The sequence below is a fragment of the Heterodontus francisci genome, unplaced genomic scaffold (genome assembly GCF_036365525.1).
Source record: "Heterodontus francisci isolate sHetFra1 unplaced genomic scaffold, sHetFra1.hap1 HAP1_SCAFFOLD_43, whole genome shotgun sequence".
Taxonomy (NCBI): Eukaryota; Metazoa; Chordata; class Chondrichthyes; order Heterodontiformes; family Heterodontidae; genus Heterodontus; species Heterodontus francisci.
The window spans coordinates 10,192,745-10,210,801 of record NW_027141852.1 but is presented as its reverse complement, the minus strand read 5'-3'; the positions used below and the strand labels follow the sequence as shown (position 1 = coordinate 10,210,801).

Below are 18,057 nucleotides of genomic sequence, written 5' to 3'. Positions count from 1 at the left end.
TCTGCTCCGCTCCGCTCCTCTCCGCTCCCGGAAGGTAATTCACCAGCTTTTGCAGAAAAGTAGGTCTTAAGCTGTTGCAGTACCTGTTAGAAAGATAGTCTAAGTTATTCTGAAGCCATCTTCCAATGTCATCTACATGGAAGCAGGATTTTAAAGGATAAGATGTAGTTTTTAAAAGTCACTTCAATCTTGCTCAAGAGTCTTTACAAAGAAGCCAAGTAAATCTTGATAAAAAGTCATATACATTTAGAGATCTTTTAAAAGCACTTCAATCTTGTTAATAAAAAGTCAGATGTAAATTTAAGAACTCTGATCAGGCGATGCTAAAAAGTTACATGCAATTAAGAAATAAAATACAACATTTAAAATGTCTGAACTCCCTCTGAAAGTTGACAACTGCTGCTGCCGGTGTCTTCTTGGAATAGTGGAGCTGTTGTGTCAACAGAAAATTCCTTCCCGAGCATCCCTGAGCCTGTTGGTACCGGCTTTAATCCAACCCAGGTAAAAATCAGGGTACATTGTGGGCAATGAGCCCAAATTGCTGAACTACAGGTCCCTGTCACTTTAAAGAGTGGGCTGGTGCGATTATGATCAGAGGCTCCTTCTAAGCACATTTCTCCCCACCACAACTTCCAGATGCTGGTGTTAGTGTGTGCATGTACCAGCAGTTGCAGTGCTGTTCAGACCCTCAATAGCAGTGAAAGTCTCAGAGTTCACCGCTATTGGGGCTGCAAAATCCAGGCCAATATCTCACAGTCCTGTTAGATTTGCTCTCCCTCTGTACAAAATCAAACTCCACACATTGTCTTTCACTCACTCCTGTTTCCAGCCCTGATGGTGCAGAAATCCCCTCTCAAAGGTACACAATCCAGTTGATTTCTGATCAAATACCTCCTTCCTCATTCAATAGAGGAAACAGAGACATGAACAGGAGTCAGGTGCAAGAAAGTTTCACCAACATAGCAAAGAAAGGCACCAACAAAAGTCACCCCTACTTTCCAAATCATTTCACTGGAATATTCTTTCACTTGTTTTGTCGGATGACTGCAATAAATCTGAAAATGAGCACCATGAGGTTTGTGTTCACTAGTCACTTGTTCTCCTGTGTTTGTCTGTCAGGTTTGTAATTCAGTTTGTGTTGGATGTTGAAGAGAATCTCTTTTCAAGATGATTGCACATCGCACTGTGTTTAAAGCAACCAACTTGGAAAATGGCAGAAAATGAATGTTTCAATACCTGTGTGACCAGATTCTTCCAATGCTTTTCAACAGCTAGATTGATGATGCTTGCAATCTGTATCCTGTGGAGAATGGGAGAGGAGAATAAAAACATGGTGCATGAACAGGACAGACTGTGTAAAATGGGAGCACAGAAATACTGCCACCTCATTGAAAGTTAATGAGATTTATTTTAAGTCAGACACCTGTCCACAATGAACAAGTGAATACATTAATTGTCCACTTTCAATCTAAATGGGACTGAGGTTCCAACAGAGAAGTTTTCTGGAAAATACCTGCTGCAGTTTTAAAATTGATGAACTGGAACATCTTATACTAACTTTCAAATAACTGTAGTGATTGTATAGTTCTCATAGTGGAGAGAAGGAGTTGTTTATAAATATAAGCAGAGAAACACATTTGTGGATTGGTGAATGAGCTTTAACTTTCTGAAATGTATTTGTCCATTGGTTGCTGGTCACTGGAAATTCTTTTTTACATTTCAATTGTAGCAGCAGCAGTTAACAGCAAAATGTCTGATTAATCAGAGTAGTGGGTCTGGGAAACACTTAAACAGCCGAGACCCTGTAAAACAGAACTCCAAGTAATAGTTTAAATAAGGCACTGAACTGACAGAGCGGTAAAGGCCTGCTCAGGTCAGGAACCTGACAGAACCACATTGGACCCGAGCCCGACCCGGCCCGAGTATCTCCATTTATTCCCACGCCCAAACTAACCCGAGCCTTACCCGACCACTGGAATGTTCATTTTATCTACCTCCCGATTCCGAATCCACAGGAAGCTGCAGCATGAGCGCAATGACGTCATAGAGATGCTCACTTGCTCACTGAGCAGACTCAGAGTTTCCCTCCTTGATGACCCGGACTCCCAGCTGAGGTTGGCTTTTCAACTTTTGACACTTATTAAACTCAACTTCCCAGCAGAGTTAAATGTAATACTTACTGTGTGTGTCCGACACGGACTCAGCCCGAACTGGACCCAGCCCGACCCGAACCTGGCCCGACCTGACCCGAGCCCGAAAGCCAGACCCGGAAGAGCGACCCAACACGACCCGGACCCGACACAGGTCGTCGGGTCCCGTCGGGTTCAGGTCGGGTGGCAGGTCTTTCCAGAGCGGAGGTCAGATGTGGATTGAATTAATTTCAATCACTGAATCTGAACAAGAAGTAAATCTGTCAGGAATGGAAGACTTTGCTTTATGTGTGAGCTTGTAGCGCAACGGTAGCGTGTCTGACTCCAGATCAGAAGGTTGTGTGTTCAAATCACGTCAGGCTCAGTTATGCTTTCCAGCAGCTCATGTTCCTGGATTTTATATCAGAAGAGAGTTCGTTCTCTTGGAATGTTCGTGCATGGTAGAATTTCAAGATCAACTTTAATAGATTAAAATCCTGATTTCTGGTTCCGTTCCATTTCCATGCGCAGTTCTTATTTCACACTGTTTTCTATCAGAACAATGTTTCAGGGATGTGATGTGTCCATTGTTTGCACAATCGCTCTGTCACCCAGTGTGAGAAATAAAACACAAACCGCACAGCGTGCGGCTCAAACCCATACCTGGCTCTGTCTATCGGCCGCTTAGTTCAGTTGGTTAGGACGCAGTGTTGATAACAACAAGGCTGTGGATTTGATCCCCATGTGCGCTGTCACATGGTCAGTCATTAATTTGACACATTTTTGTAACACTTAAAATCCAACTTTTAGATGCAAACAAGTTGACATAAAATGTCAAAGGGAATTTATTTTGAATAACATCCATTGCATCTTTGTCACTGGTCTGGAGTAACACAGAATTCTTTCCAATTATCTTCCGTTTGCTGATAAACATTGAACTCGTGGCCTTTCTCGTTAATGGTCACGAGCAGCAAAAACACACAGAGCAAGTCTGACCGCCCAGAGATGTGGAAAAGGCTTCAGTTTCGGACAAATGCAGCAAATCAAATGTTCACCCGGCCCCGAAAGATTCAAAAACTGGGGAAAAGGACACAAGGAGATAGAGAATAAGCTAAAGCTGACAATGTAAATATTTCCCATCATTGATATCTCTCTATTCCAATCCAACCTTCAGAGTTGGGTAAATAATTTCAGTGTAAATTGTGCAGCTCAAGAGTCAAAACCAAAGGGCGATGCAGAATAAAGGAGAACTGCCAAAACCCCAGATTGAACCAGGGATCTTCAGTCCAACACACTCCCAACTGAGCTATTTCAGTCTCACAGGCTTGGGATGATAAGTGGCAAGTAACATTCGCACCACACAAGTGCCAGGCAATGACCATCTGCAACAAGAGAGAATCTAACTATCTCCCCTTGACAGTCAATAGCACTACAATCACTGAATCCCCCACCATCAACATCATGGAGGTTACCATGGGTAGCCATACAAATAATGTGACTACAAGAGCAGCTCAGAGGCTTGGAATCCTGAGGTGAGTAATTACAGTGCAGCTGTTGGCTCCACCCCAGGGGCTGAATTTGTTCTGTAAACCATGAAGCAGCTTCCTCTCAAATCCCAGATTTATCAAAAAATCCTCTTACAAAAGCCCCAAAGTGTGATATATTCCTCTCACTCATCCATGACTCCTGACTCCCCAAAGCCTGTCCACCATCTGCAATTCACAAGTCAAGATTGTGATGGAATACTCTCCACTTGCCTGGATGGGTGCAATTCCAACTCAAGAATCTCAACACCGTCCAGGACAAAGCAGCCCACTTGATTAGCACCCCATCTACAAACATTCACTCCCTCCATCATCGGCACACAGTGGCAGCAGTGTGTACCGTCTACAAGATGCACTGCAGCAATGCACCAAGACTCCTTAGACAGCACCTTCCAAACCCAGCGACCTTTACCACCGAGAAGGGCAAGGGCAGCAAATGCAGGGGATACCACCACCTGCAAGTTCCCCTCCAAGCCACACACCATCCTGACTTGGAACTATATCGCCGTTCCTTCACTGTCGCTGGGTCAAAATCCTGGAACTCCCTTTCTCACAGCACTGTGGGTGTACCTACCCCTCATGGACTGCAGCGGTTCAAGAAGGCAATTCACCACCACCTTCTCATGGGAAATTAGGGATGGGCAATAAATGCTGGCCTAGCCAGCGATGCCCACATCGCATGAATGAATGAATAAAAATGTGAAGTATCCCTTGTGTCATTCTTTTGGTATAAAATATAACCCTGGTGGAATTGCCCCTCCCAATCACACCTCACTTCATAGAACATAGAAAATGGAGAAAATTTATGGCACAGAATGAGACCATTTAGCAATCGTGTCTGTGCCAGCTGAAAAAGAGCGATCCAGCCCAATCCCACTTTCCAGGTCTTGGGAATGGGATCTGAACAGATGTCAGAGCTCACATTATGTGAATGTTCTGTTGAAGTGTTGGTGAGCTGATATACCAGTGGAGATTCACACTGTTGGACACAGTGTGAAATACATTCAAGTATTTATAAAACATTACAACGTGTGAGTAATATTCCCCATTGATTTCTCAGCACTGATGGATTGTGAAGTGGGAGACAGCCGGAAGTCCCAGTGATCCACACTGACCCTGAGCTGAGAATGAAATGAGAAAAAGTTCAATCTTCAGCAGCGAGATGCTGCAGAGAGCAAAGAGTCCTGAATCAAGGAGAGACTTTCTCATACTGCTGTTGAATCTCATTTCAAACACTCCTTGAACTCTCTGCCGAGGAATTCAGAGCTGGATAACGCCTGTAAAATCAGCCTAAAAAGGAAATAGAAAACACCCACCGTGGGCTCAAACTCAAAAACTTGAGATTCAGAGTTTCATGCTTTCATCGACTGAGCTCACTAGGCCTGAGACAGTGTCCCCGGCCTGTCTGTTATTGGACGGTGCAGCTGTTGGCTCCACCCCAGGGGCTGAATTTGTTCTGTAAACCATGAAGCAGCTTCCTCTCAAATCCCAGGTTTATCAGTAAATCCTCTTACAAAATCCCCAAAGTGTGATATATTCCTCTCATTCATCCAGAATAAAAGTTACATCTTTTGCTCTTTTTACCTTCCAAACATTGACTTCTATTTTGCTCAGCATTTATTTCTCTCTCCTTTTTATGTTGTGCATTTCCTAATAAACATTTAATTTCAATTATTTATGAGGGATGAAATGAACAGAAAAGATTTTCTGCAATGGTACCGGGGTGTGGGACAGAGTGAGTGGTTCGGATCTGGAATACACTGCCTGAGAGTGTGCTGGAGGCAGATTCAATCGTGGCTTTCAAAAGGGAATTGGATAAACACCTGAATCGAGCAAATTTGCAGGGCTACAATGAAAGGGCAGAGGAGTGGAATTAGCTGATTTGCTCTTGCAAAGAGCTGTCATGGACATGATGGACTGTATGGTCTCCTTCTGTACTGTAACCATTTGATTCCTTGATTCTAACTCTGTCAAAGTTGTTCTGAACTTGCTCTGCTCCAAGGAGAACAACCCCAGCTTTTCCAGTGTCTGCACATAACTGAAATTATGAGGAACCATGGGGAACCCACTGTAAACCTTCCTCCAGACAGAAATACAACTCTTCACCACCACACTGTGACCCAGCTGTTCACATGATTTGGATGCGGGGACCAAATGTAGTATTTCCAAGTTTGCAGATGACACAAAACTAGGTGGGAATGTATGTTGTGAGGAAGTTGCAAAGCGGCTTCAAGGGAATTTGGACAGACTTAGTGAGTGGACAAGAAAGTGGCACATGAAATATAATGTGTAAAAATGTGAGGTTATCCACTTTGGTAGGAGAAACAGATGTGCAGATTATTTGTTAAATGGTAAGAGTGTGAATGTACAAAGGGGCCTGGGTGTCCTTGTCAATAAGTGACTGAAAGCTAACATGCAGGTGCAGCAAGCAATTAGGAAGGCTAATGATATGTTAGAGGATATGCAAGAGGATTTGAAGACAGGAGTAGTGAAGCCTTGCTTCAATTGTATATAACCTTGGTTGGTCTGCACTTTGGAATACTGTGTGAAGTTTTGTTCCCCTTACCTTCGGAAGGATATCATTGCCATAGAGGGAGTGCAACGAAGGTTCACCAGACTTGTTCCCGGGATGGCGGGACTGTCAAATGAAGAGAGATTGGGGAAACTGGGCCTGTATTCTCCAGAGTTTTGAAGAATGAGAGGTGATCTCATTGAAACTTGCAAAATATTTAAAGGGATAGACAGGTAGATGAAGCTAAGATGTTCCCCCGGGTTGAGGAGTCTAAAACCAGGGGACACAATTTCAACGTAAGGGGAAAGCCACTTCGGACAGAGATGAGGAGAAATTTCTTTACTCAGTGGGTTGTGAATCTTTGGAATTCTCTACCTCAGAGGGCTGTGGAAGCTCAGTCATTGAGTATGTTTAAAGCAGAGATTGACAGATTTCTAAATACAAATGACATAGGGGATATGGAGATAGTGTGGGAAAAAGGCATTGAAGTGGACAATCAGTCATCATCATATTGAATGGCAGGGTGGGCTCGACGGGCTGAATGGCCTACTCCTGCTCCTATGTTCCTATCAGTCTGCAAACTTCATATGCATGCTGTCATTGTCCCTTTTATTCCATGGGCTTCAGTTTTACTGGCAGTCTAGTATGTGACATCATCAAGAAGGTTTTTAATAAGTTAAATAAGGAGAAATTGTTTCCAGTGGCAAAAAGGTCAGTAACCAGAGGATGTATTTATCAGGTGATTGAGAAAAGAACCAGAGGCGAAATGAGGAATTATTTTTTATACAGTGATGTGTTGTGATCTGGAATGCACTGTCTGATCAGGACTTGAAAGCAGCTTCAGTCGGAACTTTGAAAAGCAATTGGGATAAATACTGAAAGGAAAAATGTACAGATTACAGGAGACAGCACTGACACAATGGACCAAATGGTCTCCTTCTTTGGGTATCATTCTCTGGTTTTATGAACATAATGTTGATACAATTCGCTGAGTTGGAAGGGAAGTGAACCCAGATTCCGGGTATTCTAAACACCAGACCCAAACCAACTGAACAAGCCCGTTGTTTAATCTCTGTTTTTCACACCAGCTTCTCCTCGCTCTTTCTGTGTTTCCAGCCTGGTCTGTTCCTCTGACCTTCATTCCTGACACTCTATTGAGAATGGCCAACTCACTGCACCTCTCACTTACACCGTCATTCCACCCCTTCACCCACTTCCAAACCTCTCTGTTCAACAGTACCTCACATCTGCTCCTCTGCGCCATTAATATAACAGGAAAACATTTTCAAACAGACATTTCCAGACAGTGAACGTTCCAGTCAGACAAGGTAAAGATCAGATTCATTCACTTTAAACACAGAGAGAGCAGCTCTCCCTGTTCAGTCTAAGGAGCAGATGTGGTTTCACTCCCATTAGTCTTAGAGACATGGGCCAGAATTTTAAGGGACCGTTGGAGACGGGAATGGAGGCCGGGGAGGGGGAGGGGGGGAGTATAAAATAGGGATGGAAGACGTTGGACCGGATTTTTCTGTCGGCGGCTGACATGGAGGGCAGACTTCGCACATCCACACGGCAAGAAGGCATTTAAAGTATTTATGAATCCAATTGTCAGCAATTTTATTCACTGGATCCAATTGAACTAATAGCACACGGGAACCCTGGGGCTTCAGAGCCTCGCCTGGTTAAAGGAGGCAACTGGGAGGTGGGAGCTGAGTGTTGGCTTCACTGGGAAGATATCGGGTGAGGCAGCGTCACTTGGCAGCAAGGGTGGAGGGGGAAAGGGCATCGGGAAACACTGCCAGGAGTGGGGGCCAATGTGCCAGCTCTGCAGAGGGAACAACACCAGGGTGCCATTGGGGCAGTGCCACTTCATTGAGGATGACAAATGAGGTAAATGTGGCTGGGTGTTGTTTACTGTGAAGGCCTTGCACTCAGGGAGGGGCAACCTGTCATGGGCCTCATTCGTGGCTCCCATTGAGGAGGAGGAGGAGGAGTAGAGAGGAAGGGAGGGAGGCGCAGGCACCAGCAGGGGCACCACAGCAGCTTGGGGGCCCACAGGAAGGCCAGCCTCGAACAGGAGGCTGGAGAAGGAGGCAGAGGAACACGTCAGCCGAGGTTCAACAACCTGCAGATGTCCGAGTGACAGTGTCTCCGCAGACTGCACCTCTCCACGGAGGTCGTCACTGATCTCTCTGCCATGATGCAGCTGTGCCCCATGCGACTTGGTGGGCACCTGATGCCAGTGTCACTGAAGGTCACCGTGCCACTGAACTTCTTCACCACCAGATCATTGCGGGGATCCACTGGAGATATGTGTGGAATCTCACAGTCTGTAGTGAATCAGTGCATCAACGAGGTCACCAATGTCCTGTTCAGGAGGGCCAGTGACTATGTGCACATTGATCCAAACAGTCAAGCTGAGAGAGCTATAGGATTTGGGGCCATCGCTGGATTCCACCAGGTGTAGGGTGTCATTGACTGCACCCATGTGACCATCAAGGCTCCTGCAGACCAGCCAGCAGCCTTCAACAGGAAGGGCTTCCACTTGCTCAGTGTGCAATTGGTCTGCAACCACTGCAAATGGATCCCATATGTTTGTGCACAAATCCCGGGAAGCAGCCACAACGCCTGCATACCAAGGCACTCCCAGGTGCCAGAACCTTTCCGCGGCCCCATTCGCTTTCAGAGATGGATCCTTGGAGACAAGGGCTACCCACTGAGGACATGACTACTGACGTCTGTGAGGAACCCACGCACGGATGCAGAGGAGAGGTACAACACCTGCTGCGAGTCAACCCGAGCGACCATCAAGGAGGCCATTGGTCTCCTGAAGATGAGATTCAGGTGCCTAGATCGATCCAGTGGAGCCCTTCAGTATGCCCCGGCGAGGGTCTCACATATCGTGGTGGTTTGCTGTGCACAGCACAATCTGGCATTACAGAGGGGTGAGGTGTTGACAAGTGAGGATATCGTGGAGTGTGATGTCTCCTCTGATGATGAGGATGTGGAGGAGGATGCTGCCCAAGCAGTGCCTGATGAAGAACCTCAGGCACAGCAGGAAAGGGGCAATGAGATACACACAAGGGAGACATGAGACACCCTTATACATTCAAGTTTCCTTTGAGCCTTACCACCTTCTGGAACCACAGCAATAAAGTCTTAGCTTTAGGCAGCCCTGTTGTCGCCTCCTTCCTTCTGCACTGCAGCGTCCAGGTACACATCGCACAGTGACAAGGCCGAAGCTTTGTGAACTCAGGGTTTGGTCCCTCACTTCCAGCCCCTTGGGAGGAAGGGTTTAAATGAAGTCCCAAAGGGCATCAACAATAGGAAGGAGACATAGTGAGAGAACATCATTTCTTTCTTCCGTGTGACGTCAAATGCAACTCTATCCATCTGGAATGCACATTCACCATGAACCCAAGTGAATCTAGGTGCTCTTCTGAAATCTTTTCCGCATGCTCCTACGTGGTGCTCCCCCTGCTCTGTCAGCTGAGGTGGAGACAGGCTGCTGACCTTGCTGCCCCATGGCTTGGGATGACATTGGTGGCCGTCCTCTTGCTGCCTGAGGCCTGGAGGGCCCCGGCACACTGAGGGCCTCCTGCACAGGTACAGGGACCCCCCTCTGTCATCGAGGATGATGGAGGCAGGCACTGGCATCACTTGTGTCACTGCCAGAGGGGCTTTGGAGCTACTGTCCACACCAGGAGCACCCTGAGAGGAGACCCCAGATGTAGCAGCCAGCTGCTCCTCCCCCTTATAAGACACACTTGTGACTCGCTGCTGACCTGAGAGGGATGTGGACCTGGTGAAGAGTTCAGGTGCCTCGTCCCCTCTCTCACCTTGTCACCGCTGGATGGAGCTCATGGACAAAGCGATGGAGTGCAAGTCTGCACACATCTCCGGCAGCCACTGATTGGTCGGCTGGATCTGGCTCTCCATCAGAGTCACCAATCTCTCAAGGAAAGAAGCTAGACACACCCCCATCAGAGACAGTGCAGCATGCAAGGCCTGGATGGACTCCTCCATCATCCAAACTTGGGTACACATAACCTCTGGCAACTCTGCCAGATGTTGCCTGACCTCTTGCTGCAGCTTCAGCATTTCCCGTGTTGCTGGTGACACCAGAGGCACGTCATCAGCCTGGGACTCAGCATGGGCCTGGCCTCCCACAGACTTCCAACTCCCAGTGGCCTCGGCTGTCACTGCCTCCGTCATCTGCACGGGCCTGTCTGTGACGTGCTCACCAGCTTGTGTGCCCAAATCTCACAGCAAGTGGATACCCACCGAGTGAGGGTTTCTGTGCTGATGGAGGGTGCAGGGGAATGATGTGACGGTGCACCCTCTGAGGCTCCCTCCTCCTCCTCAGAGGTGTCTGGCTGTCCCACAGTCTCTCCAGCTCTTCGCTCTTGTCGTTCATCCTAGCCTGCATGTGAAAACAGGGACATTGAAGGGTTAGGGTCTGCCCATCGTGACATTCCAACCACCCCTACTGTGCAGCTCCATTGATGCAGTGGTGAACAGATGAGCAGTGTGGCTCCTTTGCAGCGGATGCACCCTTGTGCCCCAGGAGATGTTCACTCACTCTCTTAGGTAGGTGTCCCTGTCTCTCCATCAGCTATGGAGCAGCTGCTTTGCTGCCCGGCCTGTTCCATGGCCTCCTCCTCCATCGGGATGAGGACATGGAGATAAGGCATCCACTGCCAGTCTTGACATGCTCTTTCCGATTGTGGGCTTTCTTCTCCTGCAGCCACTATGATCAACAAAGTTAGTCTCCCAGCGGGGACAAACCCAATATCTCTGATGGTGATAGTCCAGCAGTCCATGATGTGGACACACATATTCCTCCTGCATGTGGCCCCTCTCGAGGGACTGTGTGAGTTTATACAATGACTGATGTGCACCTCCCACCGAGATGCAGCCAAGCCTCAGGCAGCATGTCCTGCTGTACTTCCCCAATACACATGACTGGGTGGTCACTCCCTTTCCACCAAACAGTCCCTCTCACTCTGCCATGCGCAATGTCCAAAGGGTCCAAAGTGTTTTGAGTTTGCGCCTGAGCAGCCCGGATCCGGTCATTGACCCACTTCTTGTACTGGCTCCATGGCTTGGGGGTGACCCCACGGCTGCTGACTTCACCTACCATCTCAAAGCAGCTTTGCTTGGTCAGGTGGACAGGTCTCCACCTCCCATCCCTGGGGAAGAGGATCTTCCACCTATCTGTTGTCACCTGGAGGCGAACCTGCAGGAAGGCATCGCTAAACTATTGGACCATGGTCACTGCAGGCTCGCATTCAGCTCCTTACCTATCAGGCAGCAGAGACAGCAGAACGGGTCCTGGGGCATCAGTGACAGCAGAACGGGTCCTGGGGCATCAGTGACAGCAGAACGGGTCCTGGGACAGCAGAATAGGTCCTGGGCAGCAGAGGCAGCAGAACAGGTCCTGGGGCAGCAGATGCAGCAGAACAGGTCCTGGGGCAGCGGAGGCAGCAGAACAGGTCCTGGGGCAGCAGATGCAGCAGAACAGGTCCTGGGGTAGCGGAGGCAGCAGAACAGGTCCTGGGGCAGCAGATGCAGCAGAACGGGTCCTGGAGCAGCAGAGGCAGCAGAACGGGTCCTGGGGCAGCGGAGGCAGCAGAACAGGTCCTGGGGCAGCAGATGCAGCAGAACAGGTCCTGGGGTAGCGGAGGCAGCAGAACAGGTCCTGGGGCAGCAGATGCAGCAGAACGGGTCCTGGAGCAGCAGAGGCAGCAGAACGGGTCATGGGGCAGCAGAACGGGCCCTGGGACAGCAGAGGCAACAGAACGGGGTCTGGGGCAGCATAGGCAGCAGAACGGGTCCTGGGGCAGCAGAGGCAGCAGACCGGGTCCTGGGGCAGCAGAACGGGTCCTGGGGCATCAGAGGCAGCAGAACGGGTCTTGGGGCAGCAGAACGGGTCCTGGGGCAGCAGATGCAGCAGAACGGGTCCTGGAGCAGCAGAGGCAGCAGAATGGGTCTTGGGGCAGCAGAACGGGTCCTGGGACAGCAGAACGGGACCTGGGGCAGCAGAACGGGTTCTGGGACAGCAGATGCAGCAGAACGGGTCCTGGGGCATCAGAGGCAGCAGAATGGGTCTTGGGGCAGCAGAACGGGTCCTGGGACAGCAGAACGGGACCTGGGGCAGCAGAGGCAGCAGAACGGGTTCTGGGACAGCAGAGGCTGCAGAACGGGACCTGGGGCAGCAGAGGCAGCAGAACGGGTCCTGGGGCATCAGAGGCAGCAGAATGGGTCTTGGGGCAGCAGAACGGGTCCTGGGACAGCAGAACGGGACCTGGGACAGCAGCGGCAGCAGAACGGGTTCTGGGACAGCAGAGGGCTCTCAGGACGACACTCCTTTAAACCACGCAGCAGTGAATACAGGTCTGGCAGTCCTTTCAATGTGGTGCCAGCACCTGCCGTTGTGTCAGATGTCGGTGCCATCGGTGCCTTGTTCCCTACCTCTGGTCCTTCTTTACATGGGCCCCACGCCTCCCCTTCATTAATTGGTCAGCTGCTCCGTGATCGGGGTCGGCCGGCCACATTTCACTCGTGTGGTGACGGCACCCACTCACGGTGTCTCTGCCGAGAGCCGCACCGTTAGTTTAAAATTCAGCCCATGGGGTCAAGAGTGGAAAATCTCCCCTCTGATTCTCTCTACTTAAACTGATGGAGACACCAAATTAAAACTGATGAAACCAGGGATTGTATCCTGGTTCTTCAATCTAGTGTTCTCCCAACTGAGCTATTCCATCCTCACTGTGAACTCATCTTCATTGGAGACAAATATAACTCCAGGTGGAATTTCCCACCCGTTCATTCCTCACTTCAGGGGAATGGGACCCGACCAGATCGCGGAACTCAGATTATGTTAATGTTCTGCTCTTGATATCTTAATATTATCTTGCGTTTGAGCCACTTTTAATCAGGTTCACGGACAAAATCTTCCATCATCCCTTCTCCCACATTCTCTCTCTCTCATTCATTCTTTATTCCTCACAGTCCAGAAAGGGTTAGGAATCAGAGCTCACCCCCAAACCCTCAGCACACAGACCTCTGTCTGTTACCCTGTTTGAGACAAGAGACCAGTCAATAAATTACACTCTTGATAAAACACAGAAAGCTGCCTCACAGTGTTGGACAGAGATAAATACACTGAAGTCTTTTGAAAAAAGTTCATCTTACGGGTTGTTACTGAGCCCACAGAGCAGGACGGGCCCAGGCTCCAGCCCCAGCCTGTGCTGTGTTAGCTGATGCCACCTGGTGTGATACTGAGCCACACGGAGCAGGAAAGGGCCTGGTTGTATTCATGGCCTGTGTTGAGTTAACTGATCCCACTCAGTGTGGTAGGAGCCACACAGAACAGAATGGGCCCAGGCTCCTTCCTCAGCCTGAGGGATGATAGTTCTTCTCACACATTGTTGTACAGAGCCCCACACAGAACAGGGAAATCTCAGGCTCCATCCCCGGCCTGTGGTATTTTACTTCATCGCACCTGGTATGGTACGGAGCCCCCAGAGCAGGAAAGATCCAGCTTCCATCTCCGGCCTGTGCTGAATTAGCTAATCTGACCTGGTTGACACTGAACCGCAATCAGGGAAGGATGGGCCGAGTCTCCATGGCCTGTGGTGTGTTAGTTATTCTCATTTGGTGAGGTACTGAGCACTGTATAGAGCAGGATGGGCCTGTGCTCAGTGAGCTGATCTCACCTTGTGTGGTTCTGAGACCCACACACAAAGCAGGACAGGCCTAGGCCTCATCCCCGGCCTGTGTTCAATTAGCTGATCTCATCCAAAAGATTTTGATAAGGTTCCACCCAAGAGGCTTCTCTATAAGATTAAAGTCCCTGGTATCAGTGGTAATATATTGATCTGGATTGGGAACTGACTGGCAGGACGTAGGCAGAAAGTAGTTACAGATGGATCTGGATCGGTTTGGAGACCAGTTACCAGTGGTGTCCCACAGGGATCGGTGTTGGGACTGTTGCTCTTTGCTATTTTTATTAATGATCTGGATGTAGGTGTAGGGGGCACCATCTGTAAATTGACAGATGATTTGAAGATCTGTGCGAGTGTTCAGACTGTAGACGATAGTCGACTGTTTCAGGCTGATCTTAATGTGTTGGGAGATTGGGTTCATGACTGGTAAATGATGTTTAATTTGGGTAAGTGCAGTGTTATTCATGTGGACAGGGCGAATGCTCAACATTCATACACCCTTCAGGGAAAAACATTAAAGTAGGTGGAAAAAAGAAAATAATTTTGAGCAGAGATCTGGATGTTCTAGTGCACAGATCTCTAAAGGTACAGCAGCAATGCTGTGAAGTGATAGTTGGAGCAAATAGAGGGTTGGGCTGCATTCAGAGGACAATTGAGTATAAAATGAGGCATATTCTTTCATGGGATGTGAGCGACACTGGCAAGTCCAGAATTTGTTACCCATCCTTAATTGTCCTTGACAAGGTGGCAGTGAGCTCCCTTCTCGAATTGCTGCACTCCATGTGGTGTAGGTACACCCACAGTGCTCTTAGGAAGGGAGATCCAGGATTTTGACCCAGCATCAGTGAATGAACAGCGATATATTTGCAGATCAGATGGTGTGTGACTTGGAGGGGAGCTTGCACATGGTGGTGTTTCCATGCATCTGCAGCCCTTGTCCTTCAAGGTGGTGGAGGTCTTCGTTTTGGAAGGTGCTGTCTGCGGAGCCTTGGTGAGTTGCAACAGTGCATCTGGTAGATGGTACACACTACTGCCACTGTGCGTCAGTGGTGAAGGGAGTGAATGTTTCAGGTGGTGAATGGGGTGACAATCAAGGCGGCTGCTTTGTCCTGAACAGTGTCGAGTTTCTAGAGTATTGTTGGTGCTGCACTCATCCTGGTTTGTGCCTTGTAGATGGTTGACAAGTTTTGGAGAGTCAAAAATCACAAAATTATTACAGTGGAGAAGGAGGCCATTGGGCTCATTGTGTCTGCATAGAATCATAGAACATAGAAAGTTTACAGCATAGGCAGGCCAAAAAACGAGCCACCCAGCTGAATCCCATTGTCCAGCATTTGGACCGTAGCCCTGCAGGTTCAGGTAGTTGAGGTGCACATCCAGACTCCTTTTAAATGAGTTGAGGGTTTCTGCCTCAGCTACCCTTACAGGCAGTGAGTTCCAGACTCCCACAGCCCTCTGGGTGAAAAAACCTTTTCTCATCTCCCCTCTAATTGTTCAACACATCACTTTAAATCTATGCCCCCTAGTCACTGACCTCCCTAGTAAGGTAAATAGACCCTTCCCATCCATTCTATCCAGACCCCTCACAATTTTGTACATTTCAATCAAATCTCCCCTCAGCCTCTTCTATTCCAAGGAGAACAACCCCAGTCTATCCAATCTTTCCTCATAGCTGCATTTTTCCAGTCCTGGCAACATCCTCATAAATCTCCTCTGTAACCTCTCCAGTGCAATTACATCCTTTCTGGAATGAGGTGACCAGAACTGCACACAAAACTCAAGTTGTGGCCTAACTTATGATTTATACAGTTCCAGCATAACCTCCCTGCTCTTATATTCTATACATTGGCTAATAAAGGAAAGGATTCCATAAGCCTTCTCAACCAACTTATCAACCTATCCTGCTACTTTCAGGGATTTGTGGACATTCACTTCAAGGTCCCTCACTTCCTCGGCACCTCTCAGCATTCACCCATTAATTGTGTCTTCCTTTGCTGTGTTTGACCTCACCAAAGGCATCACCTCACACTTCTCCAAGTTGAATTCCATTTGCCACTTTTCTGCCCACCTGACCAGTCCATTTCTCCAGCTCTCCTAATGAGCATTTCACCATGTGCCTTGAGCTGAGTTACTCATCACAGAATTCCCACTATCTGATTTACTCTTGCAGCCAGAGTATGTATATGAATGGTCCAGTTAAGCTTTTGTCAATGGTAACCCCCAGGATGTTGATGGTGGGGGGATTCAGCGATGGTAATGCTGTTGAACGTCAAAGGGAGATGGTTACATTCTCTCTTGTTGGAGATGGTCATTGCCTGGTACTTATGTGGTGTGAATGTTACTTGCCACTTAGCAGCCCAAGTCTGAATGTTGTCCAGGTCTTGCTGCTTCTGGACATGGACTCCTTCAGTATCTGAGATGTCCCGAATTTGTCCTTTTATGAAACCTTGGTCAGGACTCACTTGGAATATTGTATCCAGTCTTGGTCTCCTCACATGATGGGTGATATTGAGGCTTTGGAAAGGGTACAGAGGAGAGACATTCGACGAATTCCCAGTATAAGACATCTTGGTTATCAAGTTAGACTAAAAGAGTTGGGACCCTACACCTTAGAGAAACCTAGACTGAGGGGTGATCCGATTGAGGTTCATAAATAATGAAGGGTCCAATTCAGCATGGGAGAGGAGTCATAACTTTATATTGTGAAAGGCCAGATGGCACCCGAATCACATTAAATTTCATTTTCAGCAGTTGGCTAATGTACCAGGATGGCCGAGTGGTTAAGGCGTTGGACTTAAGATTCGATAGACATGTGTCTGCGTGGGTTCAAACCTCACTCCTGGTATCTGTGCTTACAAAAAGTTACTTTTTCTTTCCCTGACTTTTGCCTTGCACCATCATCTCTTCTGTCATTTAATCACTCTTGCCTTCCAACTGATCACAGCTTCCTATTATTTGATCTGCCCCAGCACCGTTCCTTGGCTCTGCGCTTGCTTATAAACTGGTAAATCTTTAACTTAATCTCCTCTGTCCCCTGACAATGACCTTCTCATCCTTCCTGGTTTGTGGTTCCTCACAGGATCCGCTGCCTCTCCGACTCCCCTCCAGGTAACTGAAGGCCCTGAGCCTTGGTCTCTCTTTATACGCTAGCTGGTAGTTGATTCCTTGCAGGTCTGCCACCGCTCAGGAGAAGCTCAAAACCCAGATCAAGCAAAGTATCAAGAGGAATGTGAACAAAGGCTCCCTGGTGCAGAGCAAGGGACAGGGAGCCTCCGCCTCCTTCAAAATCAGCAAGAAGGAAAACCTAGGGAAAAGTGGGAAAGAAGGTGAAGAAACCAGCACACAAGAAATCTTCAGTGAAGAAACCAGCAGACAAGAAATCTTTAGTGAAGAAACCAGCAGACAAGAAATCTTTAGTGAAGAAACCAGCAGACGTGAAAGTGACAACAAAGAAAGTAACAGCCAAGAAAACAAGCAGCAAGGCGGCGGCAACGCCAAATAAGGTGGTGAAGAAAGCAGCGCTTCAGAAAAAGTCTCCTGCGAAGAAGGTCAAAAAAGGCAAGAGTGCGGCGGGCGGAAAGGCGCTGAAGAAAGTGCAGACATGGAAGAGCAAGGTCAAGCCGAAAGCAGCGAAGGCTCAGAAAGCAGGGTCTGGAAAGAAGTGTAAGAGCGCGGGAAACTTGGAAACATCTGAACACAAAGGCTCTTCTCAGAGCCACCCACATCTCTCAGGAAAGAGCTGATCCCCTGATCAAATGATCCCTGTCCCGGCCCCGCCTGCAGATTCCACATGGAAATGATTTGGAGTAAATCCAGGATCCCTGGTGACTCCCCTCCACCCAGCCCTTTCCCCACTCTCTGTAATAAAACAGAGGGATATCCGGCCCTCACTCTAACTGGAGATGTGTTCGGTACAGTCTCAGTTCACAAATTCAGGGGGAGAGTCTGTAAGACAGGAACACTGGCGGAGAAACCCCACCTCACAACTCAAACCCCAACATATGAGTTTCTCCAATTCAGCTGGAGTCGGGTGACAACAGGAGCTGGGATAGGCTGTGATCGGGAATGTGAGGAATGGATTTGTTCAGGGAGGAATGAACCTGGAATCTCCGAAAATAACAGTTCCTTATTTCCCCAGATGA

At 48.4% G+C, this 18,057-nt stretch overlaps 2 non-coding genes across 2 annotated transcripts; both read left to right on the top strand.

Annotated features, from left to right (window-relative positions):
* The first annotated feature begins 2,442 nt into the window (after positions 1-2,442).
* Positions 2,443-2,514, top strand: trnaw-cca (transfer RNA tryptophan (anticodon CCA)). Its single transcript has one exon. It is a non-coding gene; the product is annotated as a tRNA-Trp (tRNA).
* A 14,163-nt stretch (positions 2,515-16,677) lies between these two features.
* trnal-uaa (transfer RNA leucine (anticodon UAA)) lies at positions 16,678-16,760 on the top strand. The gene has a single exon. It is a non-coding gene; the product is annotated as a tRNA-Leu (tRNA).
* Positions 16,761-18,057: the final 1,297 nt, after the last annotated feature.